The 21,614-nt window shown below is 35.3% G+C and overlaps 1 long non-coding RNA gene across 1 annotated transcript; it reads left to right on the top strand.

The window, feature by feature from the left end:
* The first annotated feature begins 5,117 nt into the window (after positions 1–5,117).
* Positions 5,118–20,711, top strand: LOC125351564. The gene is made up of 3 exons (XR_007210973.1): positions 5,118–5,128; positions 14,393–14,402; positions 20,336–20,711. It is a non-coding gene; the product is annotated as an uncharacterized LOC125351564 (long non-coding RNA).
* Positions 20,712–21,614: the final 903 nt, after the last annotated feature.

Here is a 21,614-nt window from a genome sequence, read left to right as displayed (position 1 = left end):
CTTTTTAATTATATAGGAATGTCAGTCCTGAAGTAATCAAACTCTACTCATGCTCAGTGGAAGTTATCTGCTCTGAAGGATTAGCTGCCATGTTCAACAATAGTGAAGCTCTTGCTTTCCAATAAAGAGGTTAATTGGCTTCAGAGAAAATACATGTATAGTGCACATAAGCCTAATATTTGTTTTGCCAAGGACCTGTGCAAGGGAAGTTAATGTTTCCTGTTTATTAGCTGTTTTACAACAATCTGCCCTTGACCAATAATTATGCTTACATAGCTGATACTAATATGTGTCAGCTCAACAGCTACTTAACGTGTCCTCTACAACCAACAGTGTGCAATTGAGTTTGTCATCATTCCTCTTTGGACCACAGTGCCTGGATAGTGGAATCCCCAATGTCAATGACAGGTTGCCTTTCTAGTAGCTTTTGAAAGTTGTAACTGGAATAATCTATTCTTCAGGCTGGCCAATGTGATTTTTAAAAATTGGGGAAAAAAGGTGCAGGGTATTTTCTAATCTTAAGATTGTTCTTTTTAAAGGAAATTCACATGGATGTCCTACACATGTCTTTTCAGGAGATGCCTCTGGAATTTCAGTAGCATAAAATCACTGGGGACTTGGTAACTTGCAAATTCCGATTCTGTAAGTCAGTGAGATCTACTAATTTACAACCCCATCAAGCTTCTGGGTTAATGTTGTGCTTCCAACTTATGAAAAATGAATAATATTACAAAAATTGTTGGGTAGCAAGACATTGTTGTTCCTGATGATGACAATCATTGGAATGATTACACAGTGATATTTATTAAAATACAGGAAAGTTATTTTCTAGATAGCAGTTGTATTTTCTAGGTTTTTGTTTATTTGTTGTTTGAACAAAGCTGATAAACCTGCATACAATGATTGAAGACATAGAAACCCCTAATAAATTTGTGACCCTTAGATGGTATGCACTGGGGCCTATTTTGTTATGAAGTTTCCCAAACTCACATGTAGTATTACACACCAAATAGAAGTTTGGAGGAAATTACTTAAGAAAATATGGCAATGAGATAAAGAGTTATTAGCTCCCTGCTTGTCTGACTTTCACCTTATTTATTTTCAATCTCTTCCATAGAAGATTTATTTCAGTTTGCTCAGCCTGCCTCAATCTGAGAGCATGTTCACTTGTTTTCAGTGTGCTTTTAAAAGGAAATCATTCCAATTTGTGGTGTGGTTTCCTGATTGTAGAATAAAAAATAAAGATAAATAGGATTTTTAAACCTCAGTAAACAAAAAATAATAATTGACTCATAAATAGGGCACTAAAAGCTCATGGGTGACAAGAAACAAGAATACTAATGTTGTTAGAGACATTGAACTTCTCTTAAGTAGAGAGTACTTCCACTTGTTAGATATTTTTGATGGGTTTGGGAAATATTCATATGAGTTTCTAAAAACTGATGACCAGAGTAAAGAGGCTATGTAAAAATAGACTGAAGGACAGTCATCAGACTGATTTCATTTCCCCACATGGGTTTTAAAAGACAGCTCTAAACTAGCAACTTTTCAATTAAATCCAATCTGTCAGGGTGGAGAAAACTAGCCGACAGGCCTTGCAAAGAGATTTGGCAGGGAGTGGCCAAGTTAGCATTTTTAACTGAAACTGTACTTTATTTGTTTAAACCATTGCATAAATAGCTCTGCATATTTTTAGTTTTTATGTAGACATTTATGCCATTAATTCAAATAGTTCACAATTAGACACAGCAAGCTCAATACTGGACTCTTCCTGTATTGCTTTACTTTAATAACCGTAAAGCAGAATGGTAAAAATAACCTTTTCTTCCCATCTTGCTCTCTCTGCAGTGTTGGGAGAAATTTTTGTCCTTGAGAATGTTAAGTGTCTAAATAATCTTTGAGCCCAGTTCATGGTCAGCACTCAAAGGGAACAGTCTGAGACAGCAGGAGCCTCTTAAACCAACCTACCACAAATCTATTACGATAGAAAAAGATAGGAAATAATGTAATCCTCCCTGCTTCAAACTGTAGTTACACTATGCGTTTATTGTTCTGTAAAGTACCTCTGTTTTCAAGGTTGTTCTTAAGAGCTGTGGAATTGTACATTTCAAGAGACTCTGCATTATTAACAAGGCTTGTATTATTTTAAAAAAAAATGGGGGGGTCATAAATTAAAGGCATCAATATCCTCTGGATCTAGGCATTAGCTGTACTTATTTTAAAACATTCTTATTTATATTGGTCTAATAACCAAGACCTTTCTTAGCTCTCTACATTTCAACAACTTTCATTGACTCTGTCATTAGTTCAGTAGCACAAGAATCCATCTCAAGGGACACATCAGTCATCTGTGTTCTTCACCTCTCCCTCTTCTCTGTTGCCTATACTGTTTCTCTCCCTCCCGCACTCTCTCTTTCTCTCTCTATTTTTTTGTTGTGACTTGATTGATAAAGCTCAAAGGTTTCTGTAAATTAAGGGTACACATACTCTAGACTGGTAGGTCAAATCTCACGTCAGTTTTCCCTCAACTCAATGTTATCTGGTCTGAGTTAAGACAGGAGAAGAGAAATACATTATTGAACACCACTGCCCCATGGTCTTTAAACTAGTGGATACCCTAGGTTAAACACAGAAACATATCCAAGATAGGTTTAACTTCCAGTTTTTATATCCTTTCAGTTTCTGTAAGAATTTTTGAGAAATCAACAAGTTCATGTGCCGAATATAAAAGAGACTCTATACTTGGAGGAGGCATAAATTTCCTTTTGAGACAGTGTGTATTCTCTATTAGTTGCACAGAGGCAATAGTTGGAATTTTTATACAAGGGTGGCCCATGTTAATGTGTACTGACCTGTGCACATACAGGGTGACCTGTAAGCTATAAATGTGATCAACTCAAAAGGGAAGAAGTATGCCTCCAAACTGGTAGGAATAGAACATGATACAGAGCAAAAGTGTCACTTCACTGAGCTGACTTGAGCTCCATGACACACACATAAAGCAAGGAAATTGCATGCTTTCAGAGAATACTTTGGAAGGCACCATGCTGTCTACTCTAAGAAACCAACGTAGGAGTGGGTGAAGCTGAATGCTACTGAGTAATGAGCAATATTGTGCACATATGGACTGACTATGTGAGAGCATATATAAATATTTCATCTGATAATTGCAGTTAGTTTTCAGATTGCACTCAGACAGAATGACAGGAGAGGTTTCAGGAACACGGTGTAACAGAACATACAGCTGAGATATAGCTTTCTCATTCTTGACAAGCTTTTGAGCTCAGCAATACAAGTTTTTCTTTATTCGTTAATTAAGATTAAAATATTTAAAAATCACCAGGTGTGCACCATCATTATATTTGCATATTTGAGGACCAGTGTCAAAAGGAAAGGAACTAAAGGAGCTTGAAAATCACTAGCCTCAAAGCTGCTTCATGAGATTTTTGAATCCGTTGACACTTAAGCATTTAATTTTCTCAAACAAGTACCTAATAAGACCTCCAAAATTAAACACAAATAAACAACAAGTAAATAGATTCCCTATTTTGACGGGGATTTATATACAAATTTTCTATACACAAATTTTCTCTCTAAAGTGACAAGTCTAGATTGTCAGGAATAAATCTACAGTTCCAACTTTCTGGAACTTGTTTTTTTCTTCCAGCTTTATGGTGTTCTGAACATCTATAGATCCTTTTGGTTTGTCTCTACACTATGACTTGGGAAGTAAAATGGCTTAGGGAAATGAATTTGTGGTTTTATACTCATGACAGTTGGGTTCAAATCTTGATTCAATCTCATATCCTTCATCTGGAAAATAAAGAAAGTAGATGTTTCTAGGGAATAAAAACAAATGAAGTGTGTACAGTGCCACAAACCCAAGAGATTAAAAAACCAGTATGTTAGTGTTATCTTTATCCTTGTATGCTTAGGTACTTTGTATGCACTTCAGATATGAACACATGGAGAAATAAATGAATAAATGACTGATTCTGTAATAATACACAAGTGAATGAATGACAAAACTGAACAGTGTCACTAAAAGATAAATGAAGGAAAAAAACCTATGAATATTTTATTTCCCTCAATCTTTTAGGGATATTTTGTTTCCTCTTGCATTTCAACTCATTCATCAAATGTGTTCTTTTAGCTAACATAGTATCTAAAAACCTGACCCAGAAAATTAGAAAATCAAAATGCACTGAATCACTCAAAAAATGTATATCAGATCAGCACAGTCTAAATTGGAAAATCTAATTGAACACCTATCCAAACAGAGTTTTGTAAACCTTACTTGCAAACTGAAGCAGAAAACCTCTCCTAGGAATAGTCCTATTTAATTAAATTTACTAAGTAGTGAGGGCAACATGGCCTTGTACCTGGGTATTCCTTTTTTATTTTTTTTAAATTAATGTACACAAAATTACTCCCCTCCCTTCCATTCCCATACCATTTCAACAACTTGCTTAATCATAGTGCTTGTAAACTCTGGGAGCCTCCAATATTAACTTTACTAAGATTTCCTTAAGACCAGAGAAAGGGAGAGGTCAGCAGTAGCCTGTGGAAATGCTGAAGGAAACACTATCCCTTGTGTTGGAAAGAACGTGAACTTAGCCTTCAAAGAGGTCAAGATGAGGTAGCAGTGGTCACAAGCAAAGCTTTTCTCAGCTCTTCAACCCATGTAAAATATGTAGTGGGTCCTGTGAGAGGGGGATTTACTTGATGTTTTAATTTTAAAATGCTTGGGACTGAAAAGAGGTATAAGTTAGATATACTCTTTAGTACTTTTCAACCATTCTGTTTTAATAAGGTAGGATGACATGTACCATAACACAATGGCATGGATGGGGCTGCAGAAAAGCTTTTTTAAAATGTTGATATTTTCCCTTTACTTGCACATTAAAAAAAATGTATCCAATGCCTAACGTATGAAACTGCAACCTCTCTGTACATCAGTTTGATAATAAAAATTTGAAAAAAAAATAGAAATGAGAGGATAAAATATAAAACCAGAGAGAAACAATCCTATAGGCAAGTTCATGAATACAAAGCTGACCTTGGGAGGTTTTTAATCAGCTTTTAAAAAAATCAACCTAATTGGGGCATGATTTACATAAGTCAGTGGGTTTGAGTGTATAGTTCAATGGGTTTTGAAAAATATGTATACATGTGTATATACCTGAGTAACTAGCAGCAAACTAAAAATTTCCTTCATGCCCCTAGGAAATTTATACCGCTATGCTTGGACCTAGGCAATCACTAATATGATCTCTATCATTTTAAAGTAGTTTCTCTCTCATAGAATTTCATATAAATGAAAGCATACATTACATAAATTCCTTTATGCATCCTTTTACATGCTTTCAATAGTTACACATGTTGTGGTGTTTATTGGAGACTTGTTTTTTTTGTTCTCAATAAGTATTTCATTTTAAAGTATACCACAATTTCTTTACATATTCAGCTTTTGATTACCTTTTGATTTCTAGCTTATGAGGCTTTATTTATCAGTTCAGATATAATTCAAATTTAATTTTTTTTTTTTTTGCCAGTCCTGGGCCTTGGACTCAGGGCCTGAGCACTGTCCCTGGCTTCTTCCCGCTCAAGGCTAGCACTCTGCCACTTGAGCCACAGTGCCACTTCTGGCCGTTTTCTGTATATGTGGTGCTGGGGAATCGAACCTAGGGCCTCGTGTATCCGAGGCAGGCACTCTTGCCACTAGGCTATATCCCCAGCCCCTCAAATTTAATTTAAAAAAAGCTTTCACCATTTTGTTTTCAAGACTTGCCCTTTCAGTATCCAAGAGAATTTTGCTTACTTAATTATATAGATATTTTACCCTATATTTCTTCTAGAAGTTTTGACACAGATTCTAAGCAATATTTTAGCTATACTATTTAAATTTTGGCCTATTATATTTCCATTTACATTCATTTCTTTTCTTTTTAAAATTTATCATCTTTAAACTATTATACAAAAAAGTTCTACCTTAAATGCTAATTTTGTGTACAATTTCTTCTTTTTTTAACCTTGATTTCTTCTTTTACTATAGCTTACTTAATGGGTTTTGGGTCTCCAAATGATTGAGAATATCTTTATGCAATCTGGACTTCTACTTTAATTTTACTGCAGTTTAAAATCATATTGTCTTAGGTCCTGTATTATGACTGCCAGGGGGATGCTATTGAGAAGGAGGTTAGTTGAAATGGAAATATCTTAATGCTTTTTTTTTTTTGTTTAATTTACCAGCAGGTGAACTTGTTTAAATCTGAAATATCAATTATAAAATAACAGAGCATAAAATTAGCATTTCTCTAGGAACATACATAATAGTTCTAAGAATAAGAACCTAATCTGTAAATAGCACAGAACATGATGAATATTTGGAGATTAGCTCATCATGATTCCAAGAAATCAACAAAATGAACTTTTCCAAGTTTAATTTCACATTCAAATTTTTGTAGGATGAACGATTCCACACTTACATCTTTTAGTGGCAACATTACTTTGCCAAATAACCTATCTTCATGTAACTGTTTTTGTTTCAGTTTTTTTTTTGAAAAACTGACAGAAAATTTAAACAAATCACTACAAGAAGAAGCATCTTTGACAATCATAGTTGGGAGTTGGTCAAACACATTTATTTCATGTAATCTGCATTAAGATTCTTGCCATGTCAAGGGAAACATTTAGAAAAATCATTTCTCATACAACTGACGAGTCTAGTTTTAATCAAAATAACTCAAAAGTAACAGCACTTTAGGATTCCAGAGTGTACTTCACTATTCCCCAGAAACTTCAATGACAGACTTAAGATATAGCAAGAAAGAATGACTGATAGGAAGAAAGGTTAATTCTCTCCCACAGATCATAAGGTGTTTTGGTGAAAGAATGTCTTCTGTATTACAAAATAACAGAGTACACTTTCAAAGGACAGAATCTCTAGACGTCTACATGCTAGTCACAAACCACCCACAATGACTGTGGAAGATGAGATGAGGCAGCTGAGCAGAAAAGACAGCTTAGATGTACTCCAGTAACAATCTAAAGATGGATCCCTCTACTAATTTTTAAACCTTTGTTGCTTTGCAAATTCCAATCGTCCAAGATTTCAGGACATTTGGAATAATATATGTGCTTCACATAGAGGAAGACATGACTCCAGAAGGATGGTTTGCAATGAATTTAGGAGTCTTCCTTCATACTTTTGCAAAACCATCAGGATGATTGAATGCAACTATATACAACTGGTGTATTTGCTTTTTTCCATATTTGTTCCCTTTCTATGATTACTTGTAACTTCTGAGTTTTTCTGTTACCAACCTGATTTTATATATAAATAATGTCGATAAGCTAATAGTCAGCATTGTGCTCTAAACGATAGCATTTTCCAGGCAGTATGATCTGTTCTTTACCATCATTATACATCAGCAGATACCTATAGCTGATGAAAAACCTGAGTTTTAGAGATGAAAAATTAGAGCAGCCAGCAGATTAGGTGAAAATTGTCACATCTTGGATTCAGGCCTTTATATCATTCACTATTTAAATTATTGAATTTTTCTTACCTTAGCATATTAAAAGAAAATAGTTACTGTTTAAAGCTAGAGAACCCTTCTACCTATGTGTGTGGGTAATCACTTTGAAAATGGTTGCCTGTAAATTTTCTTTTATCATTATTCACATAAGCTATGAACTAGGTGAGATAAAGAGATAGAGACATTATTCGAAATTCTAGAAAAAGACAAGAATGGCTGACAAGACAAGAACTGAAGCCATAAATATGTGGGTCACTGAGAGTCAGTACTACACAGAAGGCTAGGTTCGGGTTAGCTCTGGCAGTGCAAGTACAGCAACAGTACAGAAGAGTTTATCATAGGCCCTATGCCAGGGTGACATGCAAATTCATGATGCTTGTAATTTTAAGCCAGTCAAAGGAAAACACTGTGTGTTCTCATACCTGAAAATTATCCCAGTTGATTTCACAAACATAGAGAATAGTGTAGCACTCAGCGAATATTATATGAACAATGTTGGAGAGGTAAAAAGGAAGGGCTGGGGACTAGCTACCAACACATATTTACAATGGAGAACTAGGCTCTAATGTTCTATGTCACAGCTAAGTAATTGTAGTTCAAACCATTCATCAATTCATCACATATATTTTTCCAAGATTTTTTCTTTGTCTTCCTCTCCTTTAAGTAAATTGAGAGTCCTTATCTACCAATCAATTTAGCATATAATATATGTAAGAACTAAAAAAAGAGGAATTGGAAATTTCTAAACACAGGGAAATGTGAAATACTTAGATCAAAATTCTAATTGTCCTAACTTACTCATTACGCATGGTATATATGTATCAAAATTTTATACATCATCCCATAAATATGAACAATTTTTATCTGTCCTATAAAAATAATCCAGCTGAAGTGACAACAACAACAATGTATATTTTAGGTTAAATATTTTTAGTTTTCTTGTAGGGAAGGACGTCTTTGCACATATCCTTGTTTCATTAAGACAATGAAAATTCAGAATTCCTAAACTAATAGGACAAATATTGCATCTAGCTTCAAGTTTTCTAGCAAATCTACCATCACAATGATATGAGTTTCAGGTCCTAAGAACTGGAATAATGGAGGACTGTTAAAGGAGGGAGAGAATTCTGTGTGGATGTAGAGACGTCCTCAGACACTTAAAAATAAATCATTCTTCTTTATTGAGGTGTAACTTACCAACCTACAATTAACCCTTGAAAAGTATACAACTCAGTAGCGTTTCATAAAGTTACAGGGATATGTGAACATCACCACAATACATTTTAGAATATTATTATTATATTATTAGGTCTGGGATCAGAACTCTATCTTGCTATCTCATGTTTTTACTCATTGAAGCACTACCACCTAAGCCATGCCTCTAATCAGCCTAAAACATATTCATAACCACTAAAAGAAACCCCTTATCTTTTAGCCATTGTTCTTCAAATACTTATATACTACCCAATACTGTGCAACTACATTCTATCTCTACAGATTTACCTGTTTTGAATATTTTATTCTAAAATTATTTTCAGATATATGGTTCCTGGGTCTGGCTTCTCAACAGTATATATTTTGAAGTTTCATCCACCTTGTAGCCTGTATTGGCACCTCATGTGCCAAACAGGAGGAAACATAGTTTATTTCTACATTCATCACTGATCAATATTTGGGTTGTTGCCACTTGGGGCTATTGTGAATAATGCTACAATATACATTCATGACTAAGTTCTTATGTGCACAAATACTTTCTCTTCTCTTAGCTAGAACTGGAATTGCTGAGTCATGTGATATTGCTATGATTAAGATGATTTCCCAAAGAGTCTAAACAATTTAGCATTCAACAAATTCTTTCTGTACATTTTCTTTGTGTTTTTTTCTAAAAAAATAATTACTGAAGAAAATAATTATGGAAAACAAATGTTCACAGTTCAAGTTATGCTTTCTATATTCTCTCTCTCTGGAGAAGAAGTGACTGATACTGGGATTGAGAAGATGTTTTTTCACAGATCAATGAAACCCATACCAGCTTGAATGCTTTTAGCAGATCCTTAACTTCAAAATACAACTGATGCATCTATCAAATGGTAGTCAAGGCACATCTATTTATGTGACAAGACAATTTCAATAGATTGGAAACTATTACTATTTTGTACAATTGTAGGATACCATAGTTATTATTATTACCTATCTAATGAATAGCTCAAATTATTCATCTGTATTTTAATTTCCTTGCATTTACTTATGGCTGCTTTTTTTTCCTGATTTTTAAAAATGAGTTTCTCTTACCACATTGCAAAGAATCCAAAGTAAGGCACTTGTGATTAATTAAGCGCAAGGATGGAAGAGAGTACTTAGGGACAGAAGCACTTTCATTTTGCAATCTGACCTTGATTGTGAGACAAATTGTACTTCAGTTTTATATAAAGAGTTGATTTAGCACAGTACCCACCGTCAGGTTTTATGCCTCCTTGTATATGTGTGTTAATACGAAACATGTCAATCACATTGTCCTAGTTCAAAATATCCTCCCAGTCGAATCACTGTCAACATCTTGATATTCCTGATAAAGTCACTTTTATAATTAAAATCTAGAGCAGGTGGCTTTTTATATTTTTTCCAAGAATATTTTTCTTCGTCTTCCTCTTCTTTAAATAAATTGAGAATCCTCATGTAGCAATCACAATCTACCTCCTGGTGAAAGGTTTTCATGTATCCAGTGCTCCTTAGCCCTTTGGCTTATTTCCTTTGGAAATTGTTGACCTCATCTGAGGAAAACCAGAGACAGATGAATACAATGGATGTTGTGTGGCCAAGGTCTGAAGTGTGAAAGTCATTGTACCAGTCAATAATTTGGCTGCCCTTTTACATTTTCTCAAGAAAATAGGTTGGGGGAAAAATGAGGACAGAAAGCATGATTTATTTTTGTGGGTTTTGTGCTTTTAAAACTGGCTATGCATCTTTTGCAGATGATAGACAGGAGTGGGCCCATACTGCAGGAAGTGATATTTGTTAATTAAAAATAAGCAGAAACAGAAGAGAAGAGTCATTGTTCAATCTGGGTTCGAATTACAGTACATATTTACTTACTAGGTTTTCTTCCTAGTTATGTTAATGTTTTATTAATATTACTTCTTAAAATATCAACTTTCAACCACATCACTGGAAAAATAAAGTGTGAAAATTTATTTTCTTTTTGTGCTTAGTAGATGGTGTTCTCTTAACACTATCGGTCAATGTGACCTTAACTTTAGTTTTATTATATGATATCTACAATGCTGTTTTATCAGTGCCTCCTATTCTTTTGTGTTCATATGATTTTTAATAATCACTGCAGAGCCATGGACCTTAACCCTTCGTAGAAGAAAATCAAATTACAAATTCTTGGTAATCATTTATTTCCATTTCTTCTGATTTAAAATTACCAAAAAAATCACTTTGGTGGAAGATGAAGAAGGGTAGAAAATGAAGAAATTAATTAATAATTTGTAACATTCAACTTCAAATTCACTCAACTTCAAATAACAAAGAATATATTATAATATTACTAAGGAAATAACTTGAATTTTCTTAAGATGAAGCTAAAATATCTGGAAGACTAATATGCTTTGGAGATCTTTTTTAATATGAATGTGTTTTACCTCAGTGATATTCATAGTGCAGTCCCCAGACTAACAGCAGAAGATAGATGAACTCTCTGGTTCCTCTTATACTCACTGAACCAGAGTTTCTAGGTATGAGGTTTGGCAATTTCTGTGTTAACAGTTCTTTGGAGATTTGCAGTTTAGGAGCCAATGTTCAGTTCATTGATTCTCAAACAGGTTCTATATAAGAAACATCCATAGACATTTTAAACTAATCAATACACAGATTCTACTGGAAGCCAATAAATGACCATCTTTTGAGTATTCGCTCCAGATGTTTCCATTCTTATAGGCCTTGTAGATGGCCTTCATAAACAGTTAAGGAAAAGTTCAGAATAACATGGCTCAAACCCCAGTTGTACACTATAACCACCAAGGGTGACTCTAAAACAAAATAATGTCAGGGGTCCCAACCCCTGAAACCATTGAATCGGAATCTCAGAAGATTAAGCCATGTGACTATTTTTAATAACCTCCATATAAAAATGTGATGCATTTAGGTCTAGCTAAAGACATTTGAACGGGCTATCTAATTGCCCCAAGTCTGTTCACTTGATACAATTATATTTACTATATAGTTTTCCACTTAGCACATATTTAACTTAGTTCCTTATTTATGGCATTTATGCTGTTTTGACTCTGGTAATAAAGTGATGTTGACACAGGAGTTGCTACATAGAACACTACTAATGAAATAAAAAGAAAAGGGTTAGCACCAGCCAACTGCAGAAAGAAGGAAAGATGGGGGAATGCACATCACTACTTAGATGCTTTGGGTTAGGACTCACCCACACTTCATTTCTTCTTCATGACAAACTCCAAAGCAAGTCCCATAGGTATACCTACCTTCAAGGAGATATGTTCCTACAAGAAGAGAAACACAAATCTTAGTAAAAATTTCCAATGTCTATGTCAACAACCCATGGTCTATTTCGATGTGATACGCTGTTATTTAGCCTTTTCTTAAAACCTTTTCCTAAGGGCATGGAGAGTGGCATGTGGATGCTGATATGAAGATTTGACAGTTTGTAAAAAGAAAATCAAGTCAAGCCTAGAAATGTGACACTGAGCTGGAGAGAAATGGAAAGTCCTAACTCAGCAACACCATTTAAAAGAAAAAAATTTAAAACACTATTAGAAATATTTGTGGCTATTTAGGGATAAAGAGTCAAGTCAGTCTTTTGTTGGCAAGATGTGTCTCTTGAAGGCAGCAGAAAGATGGATCTTGGAAGGACTTGGAAGAAAATTATACTAAGTGAAGTGAGCCATACCCAAAGAAACATGGACTCTATGGTTTCCCTTATTGGGAATAATTAGTACATGTCTAGGATAGTTCTAGCAGAAGATCACAATAGTGCCATAGCTATGTACATATGGACACATAAGATGATGCTAAGTGAAATGAACTTCAAGTTATGGAAACAAGTGGTATATCATTGTCATTATTTTCAAAATACCATGTGAAATTATGCCCTTTTTCTTTTGTCTTTCTTTCCCGTGGTTTTCCCTGATATCACTGTGATTGATTTTAGTACCCTGGATACTGTACTTACGTGTATTGGACCTAGGGAAGGGAAAGGGAATACCAAAATCAAGAGACGTAGTATAAAAAGACAGACCAATACAACAGCAATATTTACAAAACTACATGGTGTAAATAAATTGTACAACTCATGAGGGGAGAAGAGGGAATTGAAGAGAGGAGCAGGGGAAAATGAAGGAGGAGGTAACAAGTTGGATAAGAAATGTAATCACTGCCTTACATATGAAACCGTAACCCCTCTGTACATCACTTTAAAAATAAAGAAATGAAAAAAAGAGAAAGATATAAAAAAAAATTCTGGATGAGGGAAAAAAAGAGTCTGGTCAGCCATAAATCTGTTTGCTCAAATCAGGTGGTCAGTTTTCTTCTGTAATGCCAGTCTAACATAACCTTGGAACTAGTCTTCCCTATGCATTTGCTCATTTACTTTATTTGTGGAAATATTTCTTGAGAAAATATCGGGTCTCATTCCATTCAGACTCTCACCAAAGCCTTCTGAAAGCATTGGAACCTGTATGCTTGTTCAAAACTGAGATCCATCTATACCTCACTGCAGCTAATTTATTTTTCCATTTGCCATTCCTACTCAAGATTTTATACTGCTGCCACATATACATGACTCTCAGCAGCTCATAGTATCATTCTTCATTTTCCAGCTTGGTCTAAATGTGTTATATATTGACGTTACACACTATGTATCATTAGGAATTGTGTTTTTTCCCCTCTCAATAATGTGTTTTTGAGACTTATCCATCTTCATGTTGATTTGGCTGTCCTAGAAACTATTCCAAATGCGTCGAAAATCTGATCCATGGCTCACTTTCAAGAATCAGAATTTTTATTTTTAGCTTGTTTTTCTTCTTTCTCTCTATTTACCCTGGCCTTATTATTCACTCAAGAAATATTTATTGACAAATCACCAGTAGTTAAAAAAGCCCTAGATACTAGGAACATAGCAGTGAATGATAGATATTTTTTTAAATGTAGGATAGCATGGAGCTCATTTTCTGACATATACCCCATGGTCAAGAAATCGCAGAGGACCAATGTGGCTGAGGCGAAAAACACGGGAAGAAATAACCAACAGAGCTCAGAGACCGTACAACATCATGTGGAAGGTTGTAGTCTCTGACTTTTACTCTTGAGAGATGGACATTTTGGGGGTATATGAATTTTGAGTAATATGAGCTAACTGACCATGTCTCTCTCAGGTTAATATTATTAATGTAGGTAACATGGAGAGTGCAACCATGCAATGTACCTACTTATGATAGACAAGGTAGATAGATACTGTTGTTATGTAGCTGGGCTACAGTACCCCAGAGGAAGTACCACAGAAAGGCAGTCATTCAGATGAGAGTTAAGAGCATTTTGAGATAGGCTGGTTACTATAGAGTTACAGAAAAATGGCTGATGTGGAAAACTATGAGAGAAGATTAAAGGTGAGATGCAGAGTTGAATTTGGGGACATTCAAATGGTGATACCAAACAAGTAACTACATATGCTCAGGGGAGAGGCCCAAGCTAAAGGTGTAAATTCATGAGGCAGCCAGAAACTGATGATACAATAACTAATAAAAATAAAATAATAAAAACATAAGCTTGGATTATATCAGCAAAGAATAAATGTAGCTGGGAAAGGTAATCGAAATGAGCTCCAGGGCTGGGAATGTGGCTTGGCAGTAGAATACTTGCCTAGAAAGCATGAAGCCCTGGGTTCAATTCCTGAGCACCACATAAACAGAAAAGGCCGGAAGTGGGGTGGTGGCTCAAATGATAGAGTGCTAGCTTTGAGCCCCAGGACTGGCCAAAAAATAAGAAAGAAAGAAAAAAAAAAGGAATGAGCTCCAGCTTACTTCAATATTTGGAAATCTTTAACTTGAGTCCAGAACCAAATTATACAGCAGGAACAACATTTTCTTTTTCTGTTCTATGGTAAGATTATGGTTTAGATCTTAGTTCTATCACTGCCTGTGATATTCAAATCTCGATTAAATGCTTGATGTAAGAGCCAGTCCCAAACAACGATAATAACATTTTTAAGCCCTTCCCTTGATTCTGACTTAGGTTAGCCTGGTCTGCCTTTGTAAACCTCAGACCATTTCATATAATCATTGTTAGATGTGTAGAACAATTGCCTACTTAATTGCTTTTCATCATCTTCTGCTGATATACATGGGAATATTTGTTCATCTAGTTTTTGATCCTATGTATTTTAAATGTTATATTTTATCTATGTAGGTACTTAAATCAGAAGGGCTGTTAGAGAATAAATTTATGATTCTTTCTTGACTCTTGACTACCCTTACCCCATCCTTTGAAAAGTGTTCATTTTGTACAGTTGACTTTTCCTGCTTATTAAGCATTTGTCTGACATTACATTTTAGTCCACCATAATATTGCGATCTTCTTCTATCTTTCTATTTCTTTGGCCATTGCTTCTAAAGCTGTAATGGGGAAATTGCTTAGTCCCTAAGCAATCCTCTTCATACTCTATACTCTCTGTCTCTGCCTTATTCATTTCTTGTTTAAACATATCATTTATTTGTTGATAACATCCACATTCATGCTTCTTTGCCTGACCTTTAAGTTCCTGACTTGTGTAATGAATGGAATGTACAATTGGCTCCTCAAAATATCCCCAGTTGAATTTGCCCAGAAGTAAATATTTGATTGTCCTCTCCTGTATGGTTGACCTCTAATGTGTCTGATGTCAGCATCCACCCAATAGTTGGAGATGAGTACAAGCATTTTACTTATTTCCTTTTCTTTCATGTATCACTACCAAATCTTATCAATTCAATCTCTAAAATACATGCCACACCCATCATTTTGTGAAATTACTCATAAGGAAAAGACCAGAGTTCCATGAAACATGAAGTTAGTGGAACTCCTCAAAAGTGGATCCATATATGGGTCCCATCAGATCTTTGGTGAGACAAATTATAGTTGCTATGACTAATTCTCTTATTTTTCAGTTAGAACAATAAATTTTTAGAATAGATGTCAGTGACACTTTGACCTATTCACTGTAATAAAAGCTAACACCTTTGAGATAAGGATACGTTGCCCAAATTCCTGTGGCACAATAGTGAACAACAGAATTAGTTGCCATTTCTGATTCAGTTCAGTGCTTTCCCAGCACTGTGTTGGCAGCTATCAGAACTGGGTTCTGACACATGCCAGGCTGCTGCCTTACAAATAATCTTTTCATGTCTTTCCTTTCCCAAGAAATGAAGACAAACATGGGTTTGTAGAAATATTCAGCTCTGTATTGGTGGTGTGAATTTAACTTGACTTCGTGTAAACATGGCTTTATTTATGAAACACTGATCTTAAACAAGGAAATTAACTAACAGCCTGGCTTAAATGCAACTCAGGCTAAAATAATGTAATTACTTGTGGTTAATGGCATTTGTATATTTGTGCTAACTCTACGATTTTGAAAGCAAACTTCTGGGAAATCAATGGCCTTTTGCCATCTCTACCTCACCTAGCAGAAACCAATAATAGAGTATTGGTTTCAGATCTTTTCTGCTACAGTCTTCAAATATTGGAGATTATCATCTTTTGTTTGGCAGAATAGAGAATCTTGTTGATATTTCTGTAACTGAAACTCAATCACTTACATAAAATATGATGAAAGAGTGCTTTTAGGTCTATGAAGAACCTAAGAATTGTAAGGACAAAATTAAATAAGGTGTTTGATGACAAAATTATTTTCTATATGATTGAATTACATTGCTGAATTAAAGCTCAATTTTTTCTCTTTATTGAAATTTATTTTACAGAAATATCAACAAGACTCTCTATTCTGCCAAAGAAAATATGATAATCTCCAATATTTGAAGACTGTAGCAGAAAAGATCTGAAACCAATACTCTATTATTGGTGACTTCTGTAACAAATTGCCATAAAATAGATGACTTGAAATAGTCTCTTACAGGCTTGGTGGTCAGCCATTTTCAGGGCTGTACTTCTCCTGGAGCCTCTAACAAATCAGCCCTTCTTTTCCTCTTCCAGGTTCTGGTAGTGACTTGCATTCTTTCACTTGCTACTGCATCATTACAATTTCTGTCTCCAGGTCACATTAGCTCCTTCTTTTCACTGTCAAATATCCTCTTGCCTCTGTCTTAGCTCATGGCTCTTGTCGTGGAATTTAGGATTCTCTCAATAATCCAAGGTGATCGCCTCATCCAATGAACTTCATTTAATCACATCCATAAAAACTCCCCAAATAAGGCAGAATTTGTACACTCCAGAAATTATGATACAAGAATACCCTTTTGCAAATCACCATTTCACCTATAGCTTCCAATGCCAGAGACAGTGATTAGCATCAAGAGTCCTACAGGGGATACAGCTTTAACTTCATGTGAAAATGTAATCAGCACAGGAAATACATTTAATAAAAAATTTTTATAACATGCCAAGGGAAGAAAGATATACTGACAGATTTAATCAGGAAAGCCAGGAAGAGATTCGAGGAATAGTAGCATATGAGGTAAATCCTGATGAATAAGTAGGTGCATACTTAAAAGGAGAAAGAAGGATATACCTTCAAATCTCAGGAGACACTTCAAAATACCAGGGTTGTAAAAAGATGTGGGAGCTCATATTAGGTTGGTGGCTGAAATACAGTTTGATAAACTGAGCTGGCTGAATCAGATTGGAGTCTTAGATGACGACAGTAAGAGTTTGAAATATATTTGCAGTCCGCACAAAACTCCTGATACTTATTTTGCAGCTAAGGAATGATACTGTCTGTATTTCCTACAGAGATCTGAAAAGAGAGCAGACAGTATGGAGACTTGAAGCCTGGAAGAAGGACTTAGGAGTGGGTGATGGACACCTTAGGCCTTAAGAGTGAGGACATGAGGAAAACAAAAATGTAGAATGTGGTTTAGCGGTAGAGTGCTTGTCTAGCATTCAGGAAGCTCTGGTTTTGATGCCTCTGTACCACAGAAACAGAAAAAGCTGGAAGTTGCACTGTGGCTCAAGTGGTAGAATGCTGTCTTGAGACAAAAAAAAAAAAATAGGCCAGGAATAAATGGTGCTCAGGCCCTGAGTCCAAGCCCCAGGACTGGCAAAAAAAATAAAAAATGTAGAAAACCCTCTGAGCTGGGTAAATGGTTAACATCAATAATAGAAAGAGGGTTTCTGGATATAAATGTTTAATATATCTACCACATTAAACCACTGGTCATGAGTATAACTCATCATATTGCTTCAGATTTCCAGTTCATTTTACCTGCTATCTTTTCCTCCCCTCATTTTAATGTTTCTCTCTTCTCTACCTCTATACTGACTGTATAACTCATCTGTAAATGTTCAATCCATGTTTTATCTTTCAAGAAGTTGTCTCTGACCTGCAAAATTTACTTTTGAACATGGCCTGACTTGACTGAAAGCCTATTTAGCTCTCTTCTGACTGTCTGTGTTGTTTTCATCTTATACACCCCTTCAAAGCAGAAAACTTGACATTTACTTTTTCAATTTTCACATCTCATGTTAGGATGAGCCCTTAGGAAGAATGTGATGCAATTTTATGAATTATAAAATAAAAAATAGATATGAGTGGTGGGTAGAACTAGGCTAAACTCCTATTTGGTGCCGATATGAGCTTCTACAAGCATTAGAACACAAGATAAAATACAATGATAGAAGTTTCATAATCTTCCCGGCTGCTTATATTTGAGTTCTTTAACTGGGATCAACCCCTGAGTCTCTTCTCTTTGACTCCTTTTCTTTTCCAGGCTATGTGGTAGAGTAACAAGAAAAGCTTAGTAGGTTACAAACATTCATGGATTTCAATTCCATTCTCTCTTTTCTTTTCTGTCAACAGTCTTTGGAAAGCCTTTGTGGGTAATAGCGTTAACTAAATAACTATCTTTATCCTGGAATCTTACTCTAAAGCTTCATGAAGATATAAAGAAGCAGAGAATTAATAAGACAAGTTTAAGTGCAAATAAGTACCCTGGAAAGATAAAAATAAATATAGCCATGAATATGAAATGTTAAAAGTTATTATAACTACTTGTCAAATGAACAACCCAACATGCCATAGGAAGTATTATATATTAGTTAGTTGACACTTTGGTGGAACGACTGGCTGTCTGTCTATGTGGGCTTAAAATGCCTAGATAAAGTTACCAAGGTTTTCTTACACTTATTCGTTGGCAAATCACTTTTAAATGTTAAATAAGATAAAGTAGACTCAATGAAATCAGTGTTTCAAAATGTAAATTGCTGACATTTAGCATCTGCATTTTTTAATGAGTCAGAATTATGTTTCACAATGTTCTGTTAATTCTGTTATGCATATTAGACCTAGAGATGGGAAGAAAAAGCATAGCCTAAAGAAATAAATTATAAACCAATTAAAAACACTGTCAGGCGGATGCCCACTGTTCCCAGACATGTACTTATGACAAGTGAAAAGATAACAGGTGAGAATGTGTTTTTCAGGACTTTGTATTACCTTCACTATAAGGTGTTTATTAAGTAAGATTAATACCATTAACAAAACATTGAAAACTTCCATTTTAAAAACATACTGAAGTTGGGCTGGGGATATAGCCTAGTGGCAAGAGTGCCTGCCTCGGATACACGAGGCCCTAGGTTCGATTCCCCAGCACCACATATACAGAAAACGGCCAGAAGCGGCGCTGTGGCTCAAGTGGCAGAGTGCTAGCCTTGAGCGGGAAGAAGCCAGGGACAGTGCTCAGGCCCTGAGTCCAAGGCCCAGGACTGGCCAAAAAAACAAAACAACAAAAAAAAAAAACATACTGAAGTTAAGCAGCAAATTACATTAGAACCATAAAATAGCCTTGTCTTTCAGATGTTTAGATTGATTAGTGGTGGCTTGAAATTTTAGATCCAATCTTATTCTTGAAGTTTTTAATGAGAAAATGTTACTACTATATATTCCTTGATAGAATTATGCTTCCTCTTTAACTTATAGCTCCCATGCCATAATAAATGAAGTTATTACCTATTTCTTTTGTAGTTCTATGGTCAGAAGTGTTATTTTCTGGATTATAAAGCTGAGAAAGGGGCCATTTGATATTCCCAGGAGATTCTGAAAGATGCTAACACCATAGGCTATGTATTTTTCAAGTGGCAAAACAAAATTATTTGTGAGACAGAAACAAGAAGCACAGAGAGAGAGAGAGAGAGAAACAGAGAGACAGAGAGAGAGAGAGAGAGAGAGAGAGAGAGAGAGAGAGAGAGAGAGAGAGAGAGAGAGAGCACTGTAAAGGGAAGCAGTAGACCCAAACTCTTTAGGATCTCCATAGACCATTTACAACAGTTGAATGAATGATCATTTGGTCAAATTAAACAAATATAAACATGTAAGATTTCAGGAGGGTTTCTAGGGAATTTTCTCTGGAGAATGCATGTCTTGGGGCATATGTATAAGGTCCTGGAGGAGAATGAAACAGCTGTCTTCTATCTTGCTTCTTCAATCAATGGGGGAAAATGAGCATGGTTAGTGTAGAGAAGAGTTGGCTCAAGGGGAACATAATGCTGTGGTCAACTATTTGAAAGGCTACTGAGAAGAAAGGAGAACTGGCTTTCTAAGTGTGGATTCCCTGGGTAAGTTGCAGACACAATTCTGTTGATGGAAAAACATACCAACCAGCAAACTTTGTAAGCCTATGTGGGAAACAGGGCCTGCACTATCACTGAAGGGAATTAAAATTGCCTGCCATAGAAGACTACAAAGTACACTAATAAGGAGTCCTGTGTACTGGGTAATTGGCAAAGGAAGTTTAAGTCTTATTAGGGTAGGGTGTATTGATCTATAGATGCCTTGTGAGGTTAGATTTTGTCCTAACTGTGACAGTCTATTGTTAGAGTTAAGTGCAATGCTCCAGGCAATGATAGAATAACTAGCACTAGATCAGACTTCATGTCACCAGTACTTTAAAATGTAGATAAGAGAAATATAATAATTGTTTCTATTTTAAACATGGGCAAAAAAAAAGCCAGACTCTGATCTCTGAAGACAGGAGAGGAATAAGATGAGCCCTATTACTTTTTCTGGCTTGTGCTTGTAGGCAGTTTTCAGACTGTGGTTGAGGGAAGAGAAACCCTGTGCACAGTGGCTTCCCTGAAATAAAGAAACTTGAGATCAGAATTTGGAGAGGATTAGATGGCAACCATTTCTGGAAATGAGTAGAAAGAAGGGAATCAATAAAATAAAGAGTCCCAGAAAACTTCAAGGAGTTACTTGAATTAGATGGCTAAGGTGAAACTGTAATGGAAAAGAACTTTTGGAGAAAGTATTGAGTAATGAGACATTGAGCAAAGATAGTTCCTGGACTGAAGGAGTGGGAGACATTCATGTTCTTACCATCATCAGAGGAGTGAGCTCATGAATACATCAGACATCCTAAAAAGATACAAAAAAGCTACCATATTAAATTTGAAAGGCTCAAGTACCCTATTAGTAAAAAAAAGTTGGAAGCTTTACATGAATTAATATTATTAATATTAATTATATTAATTAAGAATTAATATAATTAATATTAATAATGTTAATTAATTAACATTTGAAAAGCTCAAAAATATTTTTTTCCAATTTTTATTATCAAACTGATGCACAGAGAGGTTACAGTTTCATACATTAGGCATTGGATAACATTTCTTGTACTGTTTGTTACCTTGTCCCTCATACCCCCTTTTCCCCCTCCCCCTTACTCTTTCCCCCGCTGAGGTGTTCAGTTCACTTACACCAAACAGTTTTGCAAGTATTGCTTTTGTAGTTGTTTGTCTTTTTTTACCCTGTGTCTCTCAAATTTGGTATTCCCTTTTAATTTCCTACTTCCAATACCAGTATACACCGTTTCCAATATACTCAGATAAGATTACAGAGAT

The sequence above is a fragment of the Perognathus longimembris genome, chromosome 5 (assembly GCF_023159225.1).
Source record: "Perognathus longimembris pacificus isolate PPM17 chromosome 5, ASM2315922v1, whole genome shotgun sequence".
In the NCBI taxonomy this organism is placed as follows: domain Eukaryota; kingdom Metazoa; phylum Chordata; class Mammalia; order Rodentia; family Heteromyidae; genus Perognathus; species Perognathus longimembris.
The sequence above is the reverse complement of the archived record's forward strand: the minus strand, read 5'-3'. Positions and strand labels throughout refer to the sequence as shown.